The sequence below is a fragment of the Oryctolagus cuniculus genome, chromosome 11, assembly GCF_051225735.1.
Source record: "Oryctolagus cuniculus isolate XC-2025 breed Fujian yellow rabbit chromosome 11, ASM5122573v1, whole genome shotgun sequence".
NCBI lineage: Eukaryota > Metazoa > Chordata > Mammalia > Lagomorpha > Leporidae > Oryctolagus > Oryctolagus cuniculus.
In genome coordinates this window covers 110246469-110262819 of record NC_142877.1, presented here as the reverse complement: position 1 = coordinate 110262819, position 16351 = coordinate 110246469, and the positions used below count along the sequence as shown (strand labels likewise).

At 53.0% G+C, this 16351-nt stretch overlaps 1 long non-coding RNA gene across 1 annotated transcript; it reads right to left on the bottom strand.

Annotated features, from left to right (window-relative positions):
- Positions 1–8293: 8293 nt before the first annotated feature.
- Positions 8294–14809, bottom strand: LOC149123613 (uncharacterized). Its single transcript, XR_016216284.1, has 3 exons — positions 14652–14809; positions 8588–8725; positions 8294–8454 (listed from the first exon to the last, which is right to left on the bottom strand). It is a non-coding gene; the product is annotated as an uncharacterized LOC149123613 (long non-coding RNA).
- Positions 14810–16351: the final 1542 nt, after the last annotated feature.

The following is a 16351-nucleotide window of genomic DNA, read 5'->3' as shown; positions in this document are numbered from 1 at the left end:
CTGAAGCCGCATGGCCAGTAAGTGGTGTTAAAGTAACACCTTGGGGCTGGCGCCGTGTCTCACTAGCTTAATCCTCCACCTGTGGCGCCGGTTCTAGTCCCGGTTGCTATTCCAGTCCAGCTGTTTGCTGTGGCCCGGGAGGGCAGTGGAGGATGGCCCAAGTGCTTGGGCCCTGCACCCGCGTGGGAGACCAGGAGGAAGTACCCGGCTCCTGGCTTCGGATTGGCGCAGCTGCGGCTGTAGCGGCCATTTGGGGAGTGAACCAATGGAAGAAAGACCTGTCTGTAATTCTACCTGTCAAATAAATAACACCTTGACAGTAGGGACTCCATTCTGGGAAGGCACCCCTCCTCCCCCCCACACACCGTGAGACTCTGGTCTGAAACCATGATCTAAAAAAGTCCGACGATAGCAGTCCACTACATCACACTTGGCAGATCATAAATTGGAAACCCCCTATCATGATCGCTCAAACTTTGAAGTGGATAGGCTACACCTGGGTTAAGGATAAAAATGTAATTTGTCTATGTCCTACATATGATTAAAATCAATACCTGGATTAATGTCAAGATTATAATTGAAATTGTTAAGATTGTAACTGGTATTGTCAAGATAATTGATACTAGTTTCGCATAGGTTTTAGGTCAGCTTGACCCCAGTAACCATGTATTCCCTCCCGATTTTGCGGTTTTTGCCTTTATAAACCCTGTTGGTTTGGGCTTCAGGGCTGAGAGTTCTTTAGGGCATGGGCCCACCCTCCACCGTCAATGTGTGGTGCTCCTTTGCATTCGCTCAGGTACAACAGTGTAGCTAGGATACAGATCATACGATGTGATTCCAGATCCCTGGCTGCTGCCAGTGTGGTGCTTGTCCGCTAGGGTTAAAGTCACCTGTTAGAAAGTGTCAGTGGCTGGAAGGCTTCAGAATAGAAAAAATTTTTAAAAGATTTATTTATTTGAAAGGTAGAGTTAAGAGAGACGCAGAGGCAGAGAGAGAAGTCTTCTATCTGCTGGTTCGCTCCCCAAATGGGCCACAATGGCTGGAGCTGAGCCCATCTGAAGACATGGGCCAGAAGCTTCTTCTGGGTCTCCCATGCAGGTGCAGGGGCCCAAGCACTTGGGCCATCTTCCAGTGCTTTCCCAGGCCATTAGCAGCGAGCTGGGTCAGAAGCAGGGCATCTGGGACTAGAACAGGTGCCCATATGGGATGTTGGCAGTGCAGGTGCCAGCCCCCAGAATAGAAAATTTTAAACTAGAAAGATCTGGGTTTTGATTGCCTCCTTGGTTGTATGACCCTGTCTGGGTCACCTGCCTTCTGATATTCAGGTGTACCCTGCCTCTGAGACAGGCAAACAAAAATACCAGGAGAATAGCTCTGGGGCAAGGATCTTTGAAAAATAGATGGCAACAACAAAATTGTCCTTATGTGATTTTTTTTTTTGACAGGCAGAGTGGACAGTGAGAAAGAGAGAGAGAGAGAGAGAAAGGTCTTCCTTTGCCATTGGTTCACCCTCCAAAGGCCGCCGCGGCCAGCGCGCTGCGGCTGACGCACCGCGCTGATCCGAAGGCGGGAGCCAGGTGCTTCTCCTGGTCTCCCATGGGGTGCAGGGCCCAAGCACTTGGGCCATCCTCCACTGCACTCCCTGGCCACAGCAGAGAGCTGGCCTGGAAGAGGGGCAACCAGGACAGAATCCGGCGCCCCGACTGGGACTAGAACCCGGTGTGCCAGCGCCGCAAGGCGGAGGATTAGCCTAGTGAGCTGCAGCACCGGCGTCATGATGGTTTTAACCAAGAGTATGACAGAGGTGACCCTTCCAAGGTTAGGTCACCAGTGGGACGCAGGTTGGCAGAGTGGAGCCCTGAGCCACCACGTGAAGTCTGTGCTGAGGCCGTCGTGCTGAGGAAGCTAAACCACAGGGAGAGGACACATGTGGGTGCGCCGGTAGACACCTGCAGCTTTGAGTTCACCCAGACGAGAAGATGAGAGTGCCTTCAGGTGACTCCAGCTCCCAGCCATTGTCTTGTCCCCAGCTTCCAAGGTTTCCCAGCCGAGACCCAGGCGTGGTGAGGGGACACAAGCCATCCCCAGCAAGCACCACCCAGTCTTGACTGACACAGTCTGCAAGGTCAATAAAAGGGCCGTTTCAGCCATGTTTTCACCCTTACATATTGTAGTTTTATGGCATATCACACATAGCAAAGTTTACTATTCAACCGGTTTTTAAACAAGATTTATTTTTTATTTATTTGAAAGGCAGAGTTACAGAGACTGAGAAGGAGATCTTATATCCACTGCTTCACTTCTCAAATGTCTGCAACAGCCAGGGCTGGGCCAGGCCAAAGCCGGGAGCCAGGGTCTTCATCCAGGTCTCCCATGTGGGTACAGGGGCCTAAGCACCTGGGCCATCTGCTGCTGCTTTCCCAGGCCATTGGCAGGGAGCTGGATTGGAAGTGGAACAGCTGGGACATGAACCAGCACCCACATGGGATGCCAACATTGCAGATAGTGGCTTAACCCATTATACCACAATGGTGGCCCCTATGTTTTTAACCTTACACACTATATTATTATGGTATCACATGTAACATAAAGTTTACCATTTCAGCCATTTTTAGGTATGCAGATTAATGGCCTTCAGCACCAAGTCACTAAGCTTTGAGGCCATTTTTCACACGTAGCAGCAATGAACAGGTGGGAATCTGTGCTGTAACTAGAACAGTGCATATGAGCTGATTTATTAACACCTGGCTAGGCTTTGTCAGGTGGGCTCCCCCGATGTCTGAGTACCTAACTCTGGGTCTGTTCTCCCTGGAGACCCCCCACCAATGAGCTGGTCCCTGTCTGTCTGGGTGCTGCCCCCAGCACAGTGCCTCATGCAGAGTGAGCACTTGATACATATCTGTTAAGCCAATGAATAAATTAAAGAATTGAAGGTGGGCCAGGACTCCAGTTATTTTGGGCCTGCTAAACTTACCCTCTTTGCTGGGCCTATTTCTGACATTCTGCCACTTCAGCCCAAGCTGTGAGTTCTCTTTTTAAATGAAAATCCCACTGCAGCGGGCATTATTAGTTCCTTCTAACAAGAATAGGAAGAGATTGAGCTTAGGTAGGTCTGTTCCTAAAGCTGATTCTTGGGAACTGATGAGCATATTTAACTCAGAAAAGCATCTTTGCCAGAGGCCAGAAAAAAATGTACTCAGTGGCACGTTGGCTATATTTATAGAACTAAAAATCCCAGAGGATTGAACCCAGGCCTTGCCAAGCTCTCGTTACATCCTCTCGCCAAGTGCCAGGTGTAATTAGGCTCATAAGCGTTATTTCTAATTGGCCTTGAGTGCTGGGATGAAAGCGGAGTCCACACTGCCCTCCTCCCTCGGTGCACTAGGCCCTGCTACGTGTCCCTCTGCTTACTCCACAGTATTAGCTGAGAAGGCGTTGGGGGACTAGCAATAGCTACCTGTTATAAAGCGCTAGAGATTTACCACAAAACCCTGTACACAAAAACAAGACTTTAGTTTTCTAGAACTGAACTTCACCCCCATTTTCACAGGACAAGAACCGTGAGGGTCTTGTTCCCGCAGTACTGTCCACACCTAGCTGGGCAGCTGGAACCACCAATGCTAACAGATGTCTGTTGAATAATTGAATGACATTAGATCCCCAACCTAAAGTTCAGAGACATTGGGAAAGGCGCCCAGTGTCATGTGATCAGGAACTCCTGGCAGAAGAGACTCCTTTGGGCCACACACGTTATCTAGTCGAGATGCTTCTGGATCCCTTCCTTCCTTCCTCAGTCTGTCAGGACTCTTGGAGGCAAGTGACAGACAACCCAGTTCTAGCTGCCTTAGGCAAGACATGAAACTTATGTGCTCAGACGACTCAAAAACCTACAGACACAAACGGCTTCAGACATAGCTGGATCTAGGGGCTTAAGCCGTTGTCATCAGGGTGTGACCTCCCTCCCATATCGGGGTCTCTCTGTTCCAGCGTCAAGCCTTCCCCCGCCGCAGGCTTGCTGCGTTCTTACTACCTGGAGCACTGCAGAAAAGCCACTTCCTTTAGCTGCTTCTCCTCATCTCCCCGCTCTCTCTGGTCCTGGAATGGCCACCACCCGCTATGCTCCGGAGAGGCTGAGGTTTTGCTTGGCTAAGCTTGAGCCAGAGAGGGAATCAGCGCTGGTGGAACAGCATGTAGACAGAGAGTGGGGAAGGAAGGCTGCCACCAGGGGCTGGGCTGCCACGAAGAACTGTTGCTCCTGACATTCATCATTCTCTCTGGCCTCTTTGCACAGAGTCCGGCAGACAGGGAGCTGCAGACACAGACGTGACACAGCCCTTCGCTCCCAGGGAGTTCAGACCACAGTGCAGGACCAGGAGTAGTCAAGGGAACATAAAGTAAGAATGGGCAAGCAGCCTGGCTGGTGTCCCCCTGGCCCTGTTCTCCTGGAAGCTGCTGGACAACAGCTGGAGACTCAACCGCTTCCCTTCTACCAGAACCCCTGGGGCTCCCAGCCCCTTCCTCCTTGGTGTCACCACCATCACCACCTCTTAGAAAAACTCACTTCGCCAGCCGTAAGGGGCAACGTTCTGTCTCCTGTGGCGCCCAGTTAACTCTTCAGCATTTACCTTGAGGTGAAATGTCAATTTCATGAGCTTTCCAACTCAACTGCTGCCCTGCCAGTCCTGCTGTAGGTGGCCAGCTGTGTGGAGGCAGGGTCACAAGCCCAGATGTGAGTTGTAGCCATGTGAACAAAGGAGAGAGAGAGGGTTGAGAGCACAGGGAGCCAGGGTGCAGGGTGACAGATGACAGTTCTGATTTATGTTCCAGGTCATTGGAGATCCGGGTCATGTGTAGCGTGCTTGGGGCAGGGTGCAGGAGCGCGGTGAATGTATGCACTATTGGGGAGCGAAGGCAGCGATGGAAGGGGAGTAATTTCTGGTGACCTGGGCTACGGTGCTGGCAGGTGGTGGGATCGAGGGAAGTGGGAGAAAGATGCCGTCTCTTAGTGGGAAGATTTGTAAAAAATTTGTGGCCATGTTTAATCTACCACGGACGAGAACACTGAGGCCCGGGAAAAGGAAGTGACTGATCTAAGACCGTGCATCAGGTCGGTGGGTGTCAAGATGGGGAGCAGAGCCTGTGTCTCCCACCTCCAGCCCTGTGCGGTTCCTTCCACACCCACACAAGCCTCCTTGGGAAGGGAGGACAGAAAAGTGTGCCCACGGTAAAGTGTGCCCCAAAGCCCTGGATCCAACGCATCAGTCACATCCTTGCCACCTCAATCCCCACACAGTGGCATTCACAGAGGTGAGAGGACAGGGAAATGGACCGAACGGTTCACGAGAAGCACAGGAGGGAGCGGCTGGGTGCAGGCTTTGGTCTCCTCCTCATGGTGCACCTGACATCGCTTCAAAGGATGCGGCACATGGCTCCTGCCGCAGCGCATCCAGGCCCTGGCTAACCTCAGTGGGCACACAGGTCAGGCCCAGTGAATGCAGCTCGCGTTTGCCTTCTCCACCAAATAGCATCCTTCCCATCTCAGCATTTCCAGGGCCTGCCGGCAGCTCAACACCAAATAAAGATCTGTGACCGAGTGTAGGATTCAGGCCAAAGGGGGGAGGGTGTGGTGGCACTGGAACCCATGGCGCAGAACCCACACTCTGCTGAGCTGGTTTTCCGGAGGCTGCTCCGGAAGAGCTTAACTTGCAACACGGCACACCCTTGGGAGCCAGACCGCTGTGAACCGGGAGCACCGGAAGCTGCAAGAATGCACGCGGAGTCAGGGCTTTGGGACCTAAGCTGGGCTTTCCTCACGCCAATGCTAACTTCTCTGCCTAGGGGAGAGGGCTGCCTCCATGCTCTCCATCTGGGTCTCCCAGGTGGGTAAGCGAGGTCCAAGCCCTCAGGCCACCTGCTGCTGCTTTTCCCAGTCCATTAGCAGGCAGCTGGATCAGAAGCAGAGCAGCCAGAACTTGAACTGGCACGCATACAGGACTCCGGCATCACAGGCAGCAGCTTAACCCTTTGTGCCACGACGCCGCCCCTGCCCCCATTTTCTCAATGTGAAATGGATGAAGGGGCATGTTGTTTACATGTATGTGCTTTGCTACATCCAAGGTTAGCCGCTAACCTTGGCTAGAACAGCCCTGGCAAGCTGTTTCCCAGGGAGCTCCGTCTTCCCACGAGCGTCCTGACTTGTCACAGTAAACAGAAAGCTTTGCTCCGAGCAACTCCCACTTGGAGCCGATGAACTGGCAACACTGCAAGCAAGCGCCTGCGATCAGACAATGGGAAGGACGGCACCTCTGGACCTGTGCTAGGGATGGAACAGCTGGAATGCTGCCGTGTCCACGTGGCTCTGAGGGCCGCTACAGAGGCAGGAGGTTGTGCTCCTGAGGACAGGACCACGCCCGGTGCTCAGTAAATGTCTGTCGGATGAGCGAAAGTTCTCTGTCCCTCACTGAAGAGCCAGATGCCGGCTCCTCTCTTGAAAACACCTGCGAAGCCCTGAATGCAGAAGTGTGACTCCACCTAGTGGACACGCCAGGGTTATGCCTGGATTGGCGACATTTCTTCCCGACCTGTGTTCTGCAGCTTCTCCAGGTGGCTGTTCCAGCTCTCCCTGTTTGCACAGACGGCTGAGAGTGGCAGCACAGCCTTGCAAGAGAGCAGGCGCCTGTCTGGAGTCCTGCCATGGGCAACTGGAGAAAGAAGCTACTGAGGGTCGGAGCGGACCTGGTAAGATGAATGGGTTTAGAGCTGCTGGTGTTGTGCAAGACACTGAACCAGCCGTCCTAAGGCCTGCCGCTCCTCTGCTGCGTGGCCTTGGGCAACCCCCTTGCTCTCTCCAAGCCTCTGCTTTATCATCTGAGAGGGCAGGGGCTGGGATCAGACCTAGCTGTGATGATTGAGCCCTTCCCATGTGCCCCTTGCCAGTTCTCAGATCCCAACACAGCCTCACTTGGTGTGCGGGACCACCCTGCTCAGGTTACTGCTGAGGATGCCTGGGCTTTAGCTTAAGTAAGAAGCCCAAAGCCTGATGGCTACCAAAGGTCAAAACCAGGATTTGAACTCAGATCTGACTCCAGTGCTTGTACATAGGCTCTGTGTCGTCCCAACCTTTACCTTCTTTCCAAAGCCCTCTGCAGTTGTACACACCTGCCACTTGGTCTCCTTTGGGTGCAAGATGTGGCCTCTGGGGCCACACCCCCTCAGTGTGAACCCTGGTTGTACTTATGTACGACACCCCAGGCATGTGACCTTGGGCAGATCGCTTAGTAAACTCACTCCATTTCATTGTCCCCATCTGTGAAATAGAATGACAACAAAAACATTTTGTAAACACATATCACCTAGAGTACCACTCTGCTTGTCCAGCCTGCTTTAACTATAGACAACTGCATTTACATAAACACGGAGATGTTTTAACTATTATTTTCTGCCTCTGTTTATTGCTCCTTATGACACAGTCTGAAAGACATGTAAATTTAGACCCTTAATGTTATGTCCAAGTGGATCATATTTATAGTTAGACACTACAAACTACAGGACTGAAAAATTTCTCCCTACATTTAAAAAAATATTTATTTATTTGAAAGGCAGTTTCATAAAGAGAAAGAGAGAGAGAGAGATCTTCCATCCACTGGTTCACTCCCAAAATGGTCATAATAGCTGGGCTAGGCCAGGATGAAGCCAGGAGCCAGGAACTCCACCCAGGTCTTCCATGTGGATGGCAGGAGCCCAAGCACTTGGACCATCATCCGCAGCTTCCCCAGGCTCATTAGCAGTGAGCTGGATTGGAAGCAGAGCAGCCAGGACTCCAGCCAGCAGTTAGATGGGATGCTGGTGTTGCAGGTGGTGGCTTAACCCTCTGTGCCATGAAGCCGGTCCCCCAAAGCCTTAACTTTCGGTGCCATCTTTCCTAAGAATGAAATGGTTTTTATCTATTGCTTGGTAACACAGCTAATTCCTAAAACTTTCAGAAGACCAGTGGCTGGAAAGGGTGGCTGCATATAGCATGTTCTGAAGCCTTTTCTCACAAGGTGCCCCTGGTGAGAGACAGCAGGAAAAAGCCACCCAGTGGGCACTGTCATTTAACAGACCACAGCAGGCTTGAAAACTAGCTGGAAGCTCCAGGCAGGGGAGAAGACATTTTGAGGGGGGAGGCAGTAAACGTCTGTGTGAATGACTATCAGACAACGGAGTTCTTTTTTTTTTTTTTTTTAAGATTTTTATTTATTTATTTGACAGGTAGAGTTACAGACAGTGAGAGAGAGAGACAGAGAGAAAGGTGTTCCATCCGCTGGTTCACTCCCCCGATGGCTGCAACGGCCGGAGCTGTGCCGATCCGAAGCCAGGAGCCAGGAACCTCTTCCACGTCTCCCATGTGGGTGCAGGGGCCCAAGGACTTGGGCCATCCTCCACTGCCTTCCGGGGCCACAGCAGAGAGCTGGACTGGAAGAGGAGCAACCAGGACTAGAACCAGCACCCATATGGGATCCCAGCGCCGCAGGCGGAGGATTAACCTAGTGCGCCACGGTGCCAGCCCAGCATGGAGTTCTTAAGATGCTTGAACACAGATACATACCTGACACATTTTGAGGGTCTTCTTCCACATCTGACTCCCATTCCTTTCCCAAGTCCTGACCCTATATATTGAGGAGTCTTCATGAAACTTGAAGGGGACGGCATTGGAGCGTAATGGGTTAAGCCACCACCTGCAACACTGGAATCACAAATGGACGCAGGTTAAGTCCTTGCTGCTTCACTTCCTGGGAAAGCAGTGGAAGATGGCCCAAGTCCTTGGGCCCCTGCACTCATGTGGAAACCTGGAAGAAGCTCTTGGCTCCTGGCTTTGGCCTGGCCCAAATCCAGCCATTGTGGCTATTTGGGGAATGAACCAGAGGATGGAAGATCTCTAATTCTGCCTTTCAAATAAATAAAATAAAAAGCTTATGGGAGGGCTGGCACTGTGGCGTAGCAAGTAAAGCTGCCTCCTGCAGTGCCAGCATCCCATATGGGTGGAGTTTGAGTCCTGGCTGCCCCACTTCCAATCCAGCTCTCTGCTATGGCCTGAGAAAGCAGTGGAAGATGGCCTAAGTCCGTGGGCCCCTGCACCCACGTGGGAGACCTGGGAGAATCTTCTGGCTCCTGGCTTCAGATCGGCACAACTCCAACTGTTGCAGCCCTCTGGGGAGTGAACCAGTGGATGAAGACATCTTTCTCTCTCTACCTCTCTGTAATTCTTTCAAATAAATAAATAAATCTTAAAAAAAAAGCTTATGGGAAATGTATATTATGAAATGATTATACTTAGATTTCAAAATTTTTTACACTTAAATAAACTTGTCTTCCAAGTCTAGTTTTCCATGAAAGATATGAAGGGCCCTGGTATAGACTTTTTTGTTTTGTTTCTATTAATTATTCAAAAGGCAGGTACAGAGAAAGGAAGAGACAAAGAGAGAGAGAAGGAGAGGGAGGGAAAGGGAGTGGGAGAGGGAGGGAGACGGAGAGAGAGAATCTTTCACTCCCCAAATTGGCTGCAATGACTGAAGCTGGGCCAATCTGAAGCCAGGAGCTTCTTCCAGGTCACCCTTGTGGGTGCAGGGGTCCAAGCACTTGGGCCATCCTCCTCTGCTTTCCCAGGCACATTAGCAGGGAGCTGGATCAGCAGTGGAGAAGCCAAGAATAGCACTGGCCCCCATATGTGATGCTGGAGTCGCAGGTGGCAGCTTTATCCACTACACCACGGTGCCCCACTACCTTCCTTTAAAGCAGCCATGTGATGACAGGGCAGTGGGAACCCCCAGTCAGCCCGAAGGAAGGCCAGGCCGTTAATCTCAAGGCTGGCATTGCTCCAGCCTTGAACTTGGAGGAATCCTCCTCGTAGTTCAGCCTGGAGTGTGCAGCCCCAGCCGCAAGCTGTTCAGTGTCCTGACCCCTGCTGCGCCAACATCACAGCCGCTGACCTATTTCCTGGCTTTGCCAAGAAACCCTCATGCACTGGGCTTTCTCAGTCTTTCCTGTGTCTGCTCCCCAAGCACGCAGTGTCTTAGGGGGGACAAGGTTGTATTTTCAGGACACAGTGGAAGCAGAGCCATGGTTCAGCTCAGACTGGCTCATTTTTAAAAAACCAACAACTGTGAAAAAAACCAGGATGCCTAGCTAAGCTTGAGGCTTTTTAGGATGGCTTATTCGCTTTGGAAAGGTTGCAGCTAAGAGCAAACTCCATTTTTAATGGCTGTCTCAGCAGCAGCCAGCACACGGCTCTCTTGTGCTCCCCCCCCCCCCCCCGGAAGTCAGAGTTGCAGCCCGGCTCCGCAGGATCTGGCCGCGAATGCACTTCTCCATCCTTAGCAGGAGGAGGACAGAGGTGGCCTCTGTAGGGGCTTTGCTCATGTAGAAAGCTCTAGAGGGGCTGGTGCTGTGGCGCAGCAGGTTAATGCCCTGGCCTGAGGCACCAGCATCCCATATGGGCGCCAGTTCGAGACTTGGCTCCTTCACTTCCGATCCAGCTCTCTGCTTTGGCTTGGGAAAGCAGTGGAAGATGGCCCAAGTCTCTGGGGCCCTGCACCTGCATGGGAGACCAGGAAGAAGCTCCTGGCTCCTGGCTTCGGATCAGCGCAGCTCTGGCCATTGCAGCCAATTGGGGAGTGAACCAGCAGATGGAAGACCTTTTTCTCTCTCTCTCTCTGCCTCTTCTCTCTCTGTTTAACTCTGACTTTCAAATAAATAAATAATTTTTTTTTTTAAAGCAAGCTCTAGAAGCAGTTGGGTCTTTGAAGTCTTTCTCAGTTCTCACAAGAGATCCAAAGCCAAACCATTCAAATTGTTCCCTGGACCCGGCAAAAGGTACAAAGTCTACCCTTGTGGGAACGAGAGTGCACCAGGGAGGCCAGAGGTCACCTCTCCAGTGTGATGAACACCGCTGAGCCGCTGCTGGGGCAGGATCCACCTCGGGGGCACTGTCCCCAGGAGCTTTCTCTGAAGACCAACGAGTTGGAGGACCCAGGGGTGGGATCAAAGCTCAGATCAGAGAGCGGTGATATGGGCCAAGCCCCTCCCTGTGTGCCCCAGCACCCTGCTGAGCGTGACTGAGGCAATCAGTGAGGCGTGGGGGTGGGTCCCCGGAGGCTGTGTGCCCACCTCCCACACCTCCCTTCACAGTGAGGGTGGCCCTGCAGCAGTGCAGTCTCCTGGGCTGGGTCTGCTGCATGTCAGGGAGCACCTGCACCTTTGGCATGACTGTCTCCCCCCACCCCGCGATAATCAATACCCATTAATCACCAGTGGATCTGAACCGAATCCTTACACCTGTATCCCCTAATCAACACTCACAGCACAGAACTACAGCCAGAGGATGCTGGCTAGCGTGCCTCAGCCTGCAGGCTCTCTCTCCCTCCCTGGGAGATACTGAACGATCACATTGGGACAGCAGCGGAGAGGAGAGGTGCACCTGGCTCTCCCCATCTCCCTTAAAGGAGGCATCTTAGCCAAGATGTGCAGCGCAGAGAAAAGGCTTAGAAGTCAGACCGGCGTAGGTCCATGTTCCAGCTCTTTCTGGCCTTGCTGTTTGTGCCACAGTGTTTCTGTCTGTAAGACGGGAATAAAAATCCTTACCAGGCAGGGTGGTGTGTGAGGACTGAGAGAATGCCCATGAAGAAGGTGGGGTGGGTGCTGTGCAGGTTAAGCCGCCACTTGGGATGCTGGCATCCCACGTGAGTGCCGATCGGAGCCCCATCTGCTCTGCTTCCGATCCAGTTCCCTGCTATGGCCTGGGAAAGTAGAGGAAGATGGCCCAAGTGTGTGGGCCCCTGCACCCATGTGGGAGACTTGGATGGAATTCCAGGCTCCTGGCTTTGGCCTGGCCCAGTACTGCCTGCTGCAGCCTTTTGGGGAATGAACCAGCAGGTAGAAGATTCTCTATTCCTCTCTAACTCTGCCTAGCAAATAAATAAACCAATCTTTTAAAAAAGAGGAAGGGCAGGGGTAGGTATTGTGGTACAGTTAGGATGGTGATTGGGACGGCCGCACCCCGGATCAGAGTGCCGTGGTTCGAGTCCAGTCCTGCTTCTGAGTCCAGCATTCCTACTATGCACACTTGCAGGGAGAAGACTGAGGCTCATGTCCTTGGGTCCCTGCCATTCATGCGTGTGGGAGCCCTGGATTAAGCTGCAGGCTCCTGGTTTCCACTTGGCCCAGCCCCCAACTCTTGTGGGCAGTTGGAAAGTGAACCAGAACAGATGGGAAGTCTGTCTACCTTTCAAGTGAATAAATGCCATTGAAAAACAAAGAAGAGGAACAAAGTGTGAAGGGATGGGAAACACCCCAGCCTGCAGAGCACTGAAAGAGCGCATGATGCTTCGGTCACACAGAAGTGTGTGGTGAGACGAGGCGGCCTGGCACCCAGGCACTGTTCCGACTGCCCCGGGACGTAAGGCGGCACCTGCACGACAGTCACGTAGTTCAGTTCCCCATGCAAGAGCTCAGAGGCGGAGACGTCCGGGCCCCTGGGCTCCAGGGACCGAGGCTGTCAAGACAGCATCATGGATCAAACTGGAATCCGGGGGTGACTCTTCACGCTCCTCGGTGTGGCAGGCGCGTGGCTGCGAGGCTGCCTCGGGCGAGGTGGCTGACGGAGCTGCTGCCGGCCTTTGGGGACCAAGGCTGCTGCGTGTGCGGTTTAAGCAATCAACACTAAGACTGGCGGCAGCCAGCCGCAGGGCAGGGCCAATCCCAGCTTCCCTCGTACCTCCCTGCTCTTAGGGCCTTTGGTGAACACACCATTCTGCATTAGGTTTTTATTTATTTATTTACCTCTTACTTTAAAGGCAGAGAGACAACACACACACACACACAGATTCCATCTCCTCATTCATTACTCAAAAGTCTAAAAACAGTCACGGCTGGGTCAGGCCAAGGCTAGGAACCTGGAACTCAATCTGGGTCCTCCACGAGGGTGGCAGAGACCCAAGCACTTGGCCACCACCTGCTGCCTTCCAGGGTGCGCATCAGCAGGAAGCTGGATTGGAAGAGGAGCCAGGTCTTGACTCAGGCACTCTGATGTGGGATGGGAGCATCACAGATGCTGTCTTGAGTGCCTGCTCTGGTGTCCCGCATATTGACAGGGCTCTCCCTGCCCCCACCGCTGGGAGAGGGTCTCTCCATCACCCGCTGTGCTGATGCAGTGCCAGTCCCATTCTGCAGATGGGAAGATGGGGGCTGACAGGGAAACTCACCAGGCACTTGTACCAAGCTGAGGTATGACTGTCTTTTCTCTGTTGAGTCCTTAAAACAAAGTTTATTTGAAAAGCAGAGAGAGAAAAAGAGTGAGAGCGAGCTCCCATCTGCTGGTTTACTCCACAAATTACTGCCAACGGCTGGGACTGGACTGAAGCCTGGAATTAAATCCAGGTCTTCCGCTTGAGTGCCACGAACCCCATCACTTGGGCCATGAACAGCTGCCTGCCGGGGTCTGTGTTAGCAGGGAACGAGCCCAGAGCAGGAGGGGGGCATCAAACCCAGGCACCCCGACATAGGACCAGGCAATCTTAATTGCGAGGCTCAACACCTGCCCTGTTGGGTTCATTTTAAAACACGTGGCGCAGTGGGTCAGGCCACCACTTGGGAGGCTGGCATGACACACTAGAGCGCTAGTTCCAGCCCTGGCTGCTCCGCTTCTGATTCAACTTCCTGCTAATGTGCCTGGGAAAGCAGCGGAAGACGGTCCAAGTGCTTGGAGCCCTGCACCTACACGGGAGATCTGGATGGAGTTGCTGGCTCCTGGCGTCAGCCTGGCCTGGGCCTACTTGTTGTAGGCATTTGGAGGAGTGGTGACCCGGTGGATGGAAGATCTCCCTCTCTCCCTCCCTCCCTCCCTCCTTCCATCACTCTGCCTTCCCAGTGAATAAATAAGTCTTCAGGTGCAAGTCCACACCGCTGGGCTTCAGTCTTTCAAAGTGCCCCATTCCTAACCCCAGCGCTTGACTGAAATCCTGAAATCCTTTTTTTTTTTTTTTTTTCCCTTTATAGAGAAGGAGCCCCAGTTTTCAGGGACGGGACTGCTTCGAGCTCCGGTCTCTCCCCAGCTGGCGAGGCTGTGTGGGCCACGCCTCCTCCTGTGGATTCCATCAGTGAGGACGATGAATCGATCGGCTGTCTCACTGGCACGATGAGATGAGTCAGAGGAATCGGCCGCCGCTGCAATCAGATGCAGTCCCGGAAAACGCGGGCTAGGTCATTATGAATTCCTCGTAGGACACAGCAGGGCTGAGAACCGTCTTCTGAGCCAAACACATGATTCACATCAGACGGAGGGCGCAAGTCCTGCCAGCGGCCCTGCGTTCTAAGGGACTTTTTAAGTCCACCCTTTCCAACTGCTAAGACCCAAGGAGCTGGCCAGCGTTTTCTGACCCTTCCTGTTGACGTGCGCTATGAATATATTAATTTCTAATCTCAGTTCATGTCTCCTGCAGAGCTAGAAACACTAACTGGACACTAACGTCTGTGCAATAGGAGCAGAATGTATTTAGTAATGAGAGAGAGTAAACGCACCTTTACGCGAATGTGTGGCCCGCCCCATACAGAAAAAAACAGCCAACGCGAGTGGGCCGAAGAGCTGCCCGTAAATGAGAGAAACCCAAAAACGCTACCTCTGTGGAGTACAGAGAGGGCCGTCCGCAGGAGACAGGACGCAGTGGGCACAGCAGAAACCAGAGCGACACAACCAGAGCCCACGGCTGCAGGAACGCTGGCTCCCGCCTTGCGCCTCTTTTATAAGGAAGTGGGCGGAACCCCAAGCGGATGTACCGCCCCCGGGTGGGGTCTGAGCATGCGCCCTGGTCCTGGATGCCGCAGTTGCATCCTGGGAAGGTGGGCGTATCAAGCCGACGTTCAAAGAGACAGCGTCAATTTTGTTGGGCTGATGGAATTTTAGCTCACCCAAACTTTAACTAGTTGAACCACATCGCTGTGGTGCGGAACTCACTACCCCTTCATCTCATCTTTGGGACGCTTTTCAAAGACTGTTACAAGTCCTTATTCAGGGGCCGGCGCTGTGGCGTGGTGGGTTAAGCCCTGCCTGCGAGCCAGCATCCCATGTGGGCGCCCATTTATGTCCCGGCTCCTCTACTTCCAATGCAGCTCCCTGCTTATGAACCTGAGGAAGCAGCAGAGGATGGTCCAGTTGCTTGGGCCTCTGCACTCGCTTGGGAGACCTGGGAGAAGCTCCTGACTCCTGGCTTCGGATCTACCTACCTTCAGCTGTAGCGGCCATTTGGGGAGTGAACCAGTGGATGGAAGATCTCGCTCTTTGTCTCTCCTTCTCAAATAAATAAATAAATAAATAAATCTTTCTCTTTCTTTTAAGTTTTTGTTCATGCTTAGGTGAAATATGAACCCCTGGAGAATTCCTCGCTGGAACAGCTCTTCTCCCTGGGGCCATCCTGAGCCAAGTTAATTCTCTTATCTCTGCAAGACGTCTGTGCTGGTCATCCCATCTGTTTTTCTGCAGCCTGAACACCCCCAGTCCCGTAGCTGTTTCCTCACCTTCTGCTTATTTCTTTCTGATGAGGCTGCCGTCTCTCTGGGACCCTCATCTAGAGTAGGGGCCACGGGTCCTGTGTCCCATCATCTTTCTATACGCGCAGGGAGCCTGCACACCTGTCCTGTCTCCCTAATGCAGCAGTGAAAACGGAAGCTGCCAGCCTCCCCTGGGGCTCAGTTGTGCCCGGTGAAAGCATGTGGATGAAACTCTGCGAAGGGCACAGCCCGAGGGAGCGGGCACTTCTGCCCCGCAGGGCAGGTGGAGGCAGGGGCACCAAGCCCCCGCCCCCCGTAGGCTGAGTTCCCTGTGCGGGAATAGCAGTGGTGTGGGTGGCAGCAGCGGGCTCGGCAGCTCCAGCTCCAGGAGAGGCAGAGCTGTTGTGATTGATTTCTGTTTCAGAGGGCAGCAGAGGCAGCAGTGACCTCAGCAGGCCAGTGCGGGGCCACGTGAGTGATTGCTGAAGGCGGCCCTTTGGTTTCTGCAGCCCTCTCAGCAACTGGGGGAACCCTCCATTCTTTGAATAGGTCCCCTTTCTTCTTAAATTCTCTGCAGTCGCTGACTACGAGGGACCTTGTCTCCCTTGGGCCCTGCACTGCCTGCCTAGCTCCAGCAGGGATCAGCCCAGAGCCACTACCTCCCTCATTCTAGCAACGCGGCTTCGGGAATGCAGCCCGTAGCTAATCAAACTCTTCTAAGCACTCACACCTGCAGCCGACTTCCATGAAACCACCCATCCATCGCCATCCTCAGAAGGGGGAAGCGTTCAATCCCTGGTCCCAGGGAGTTCTAGAAAGTCAGACTTTCTCT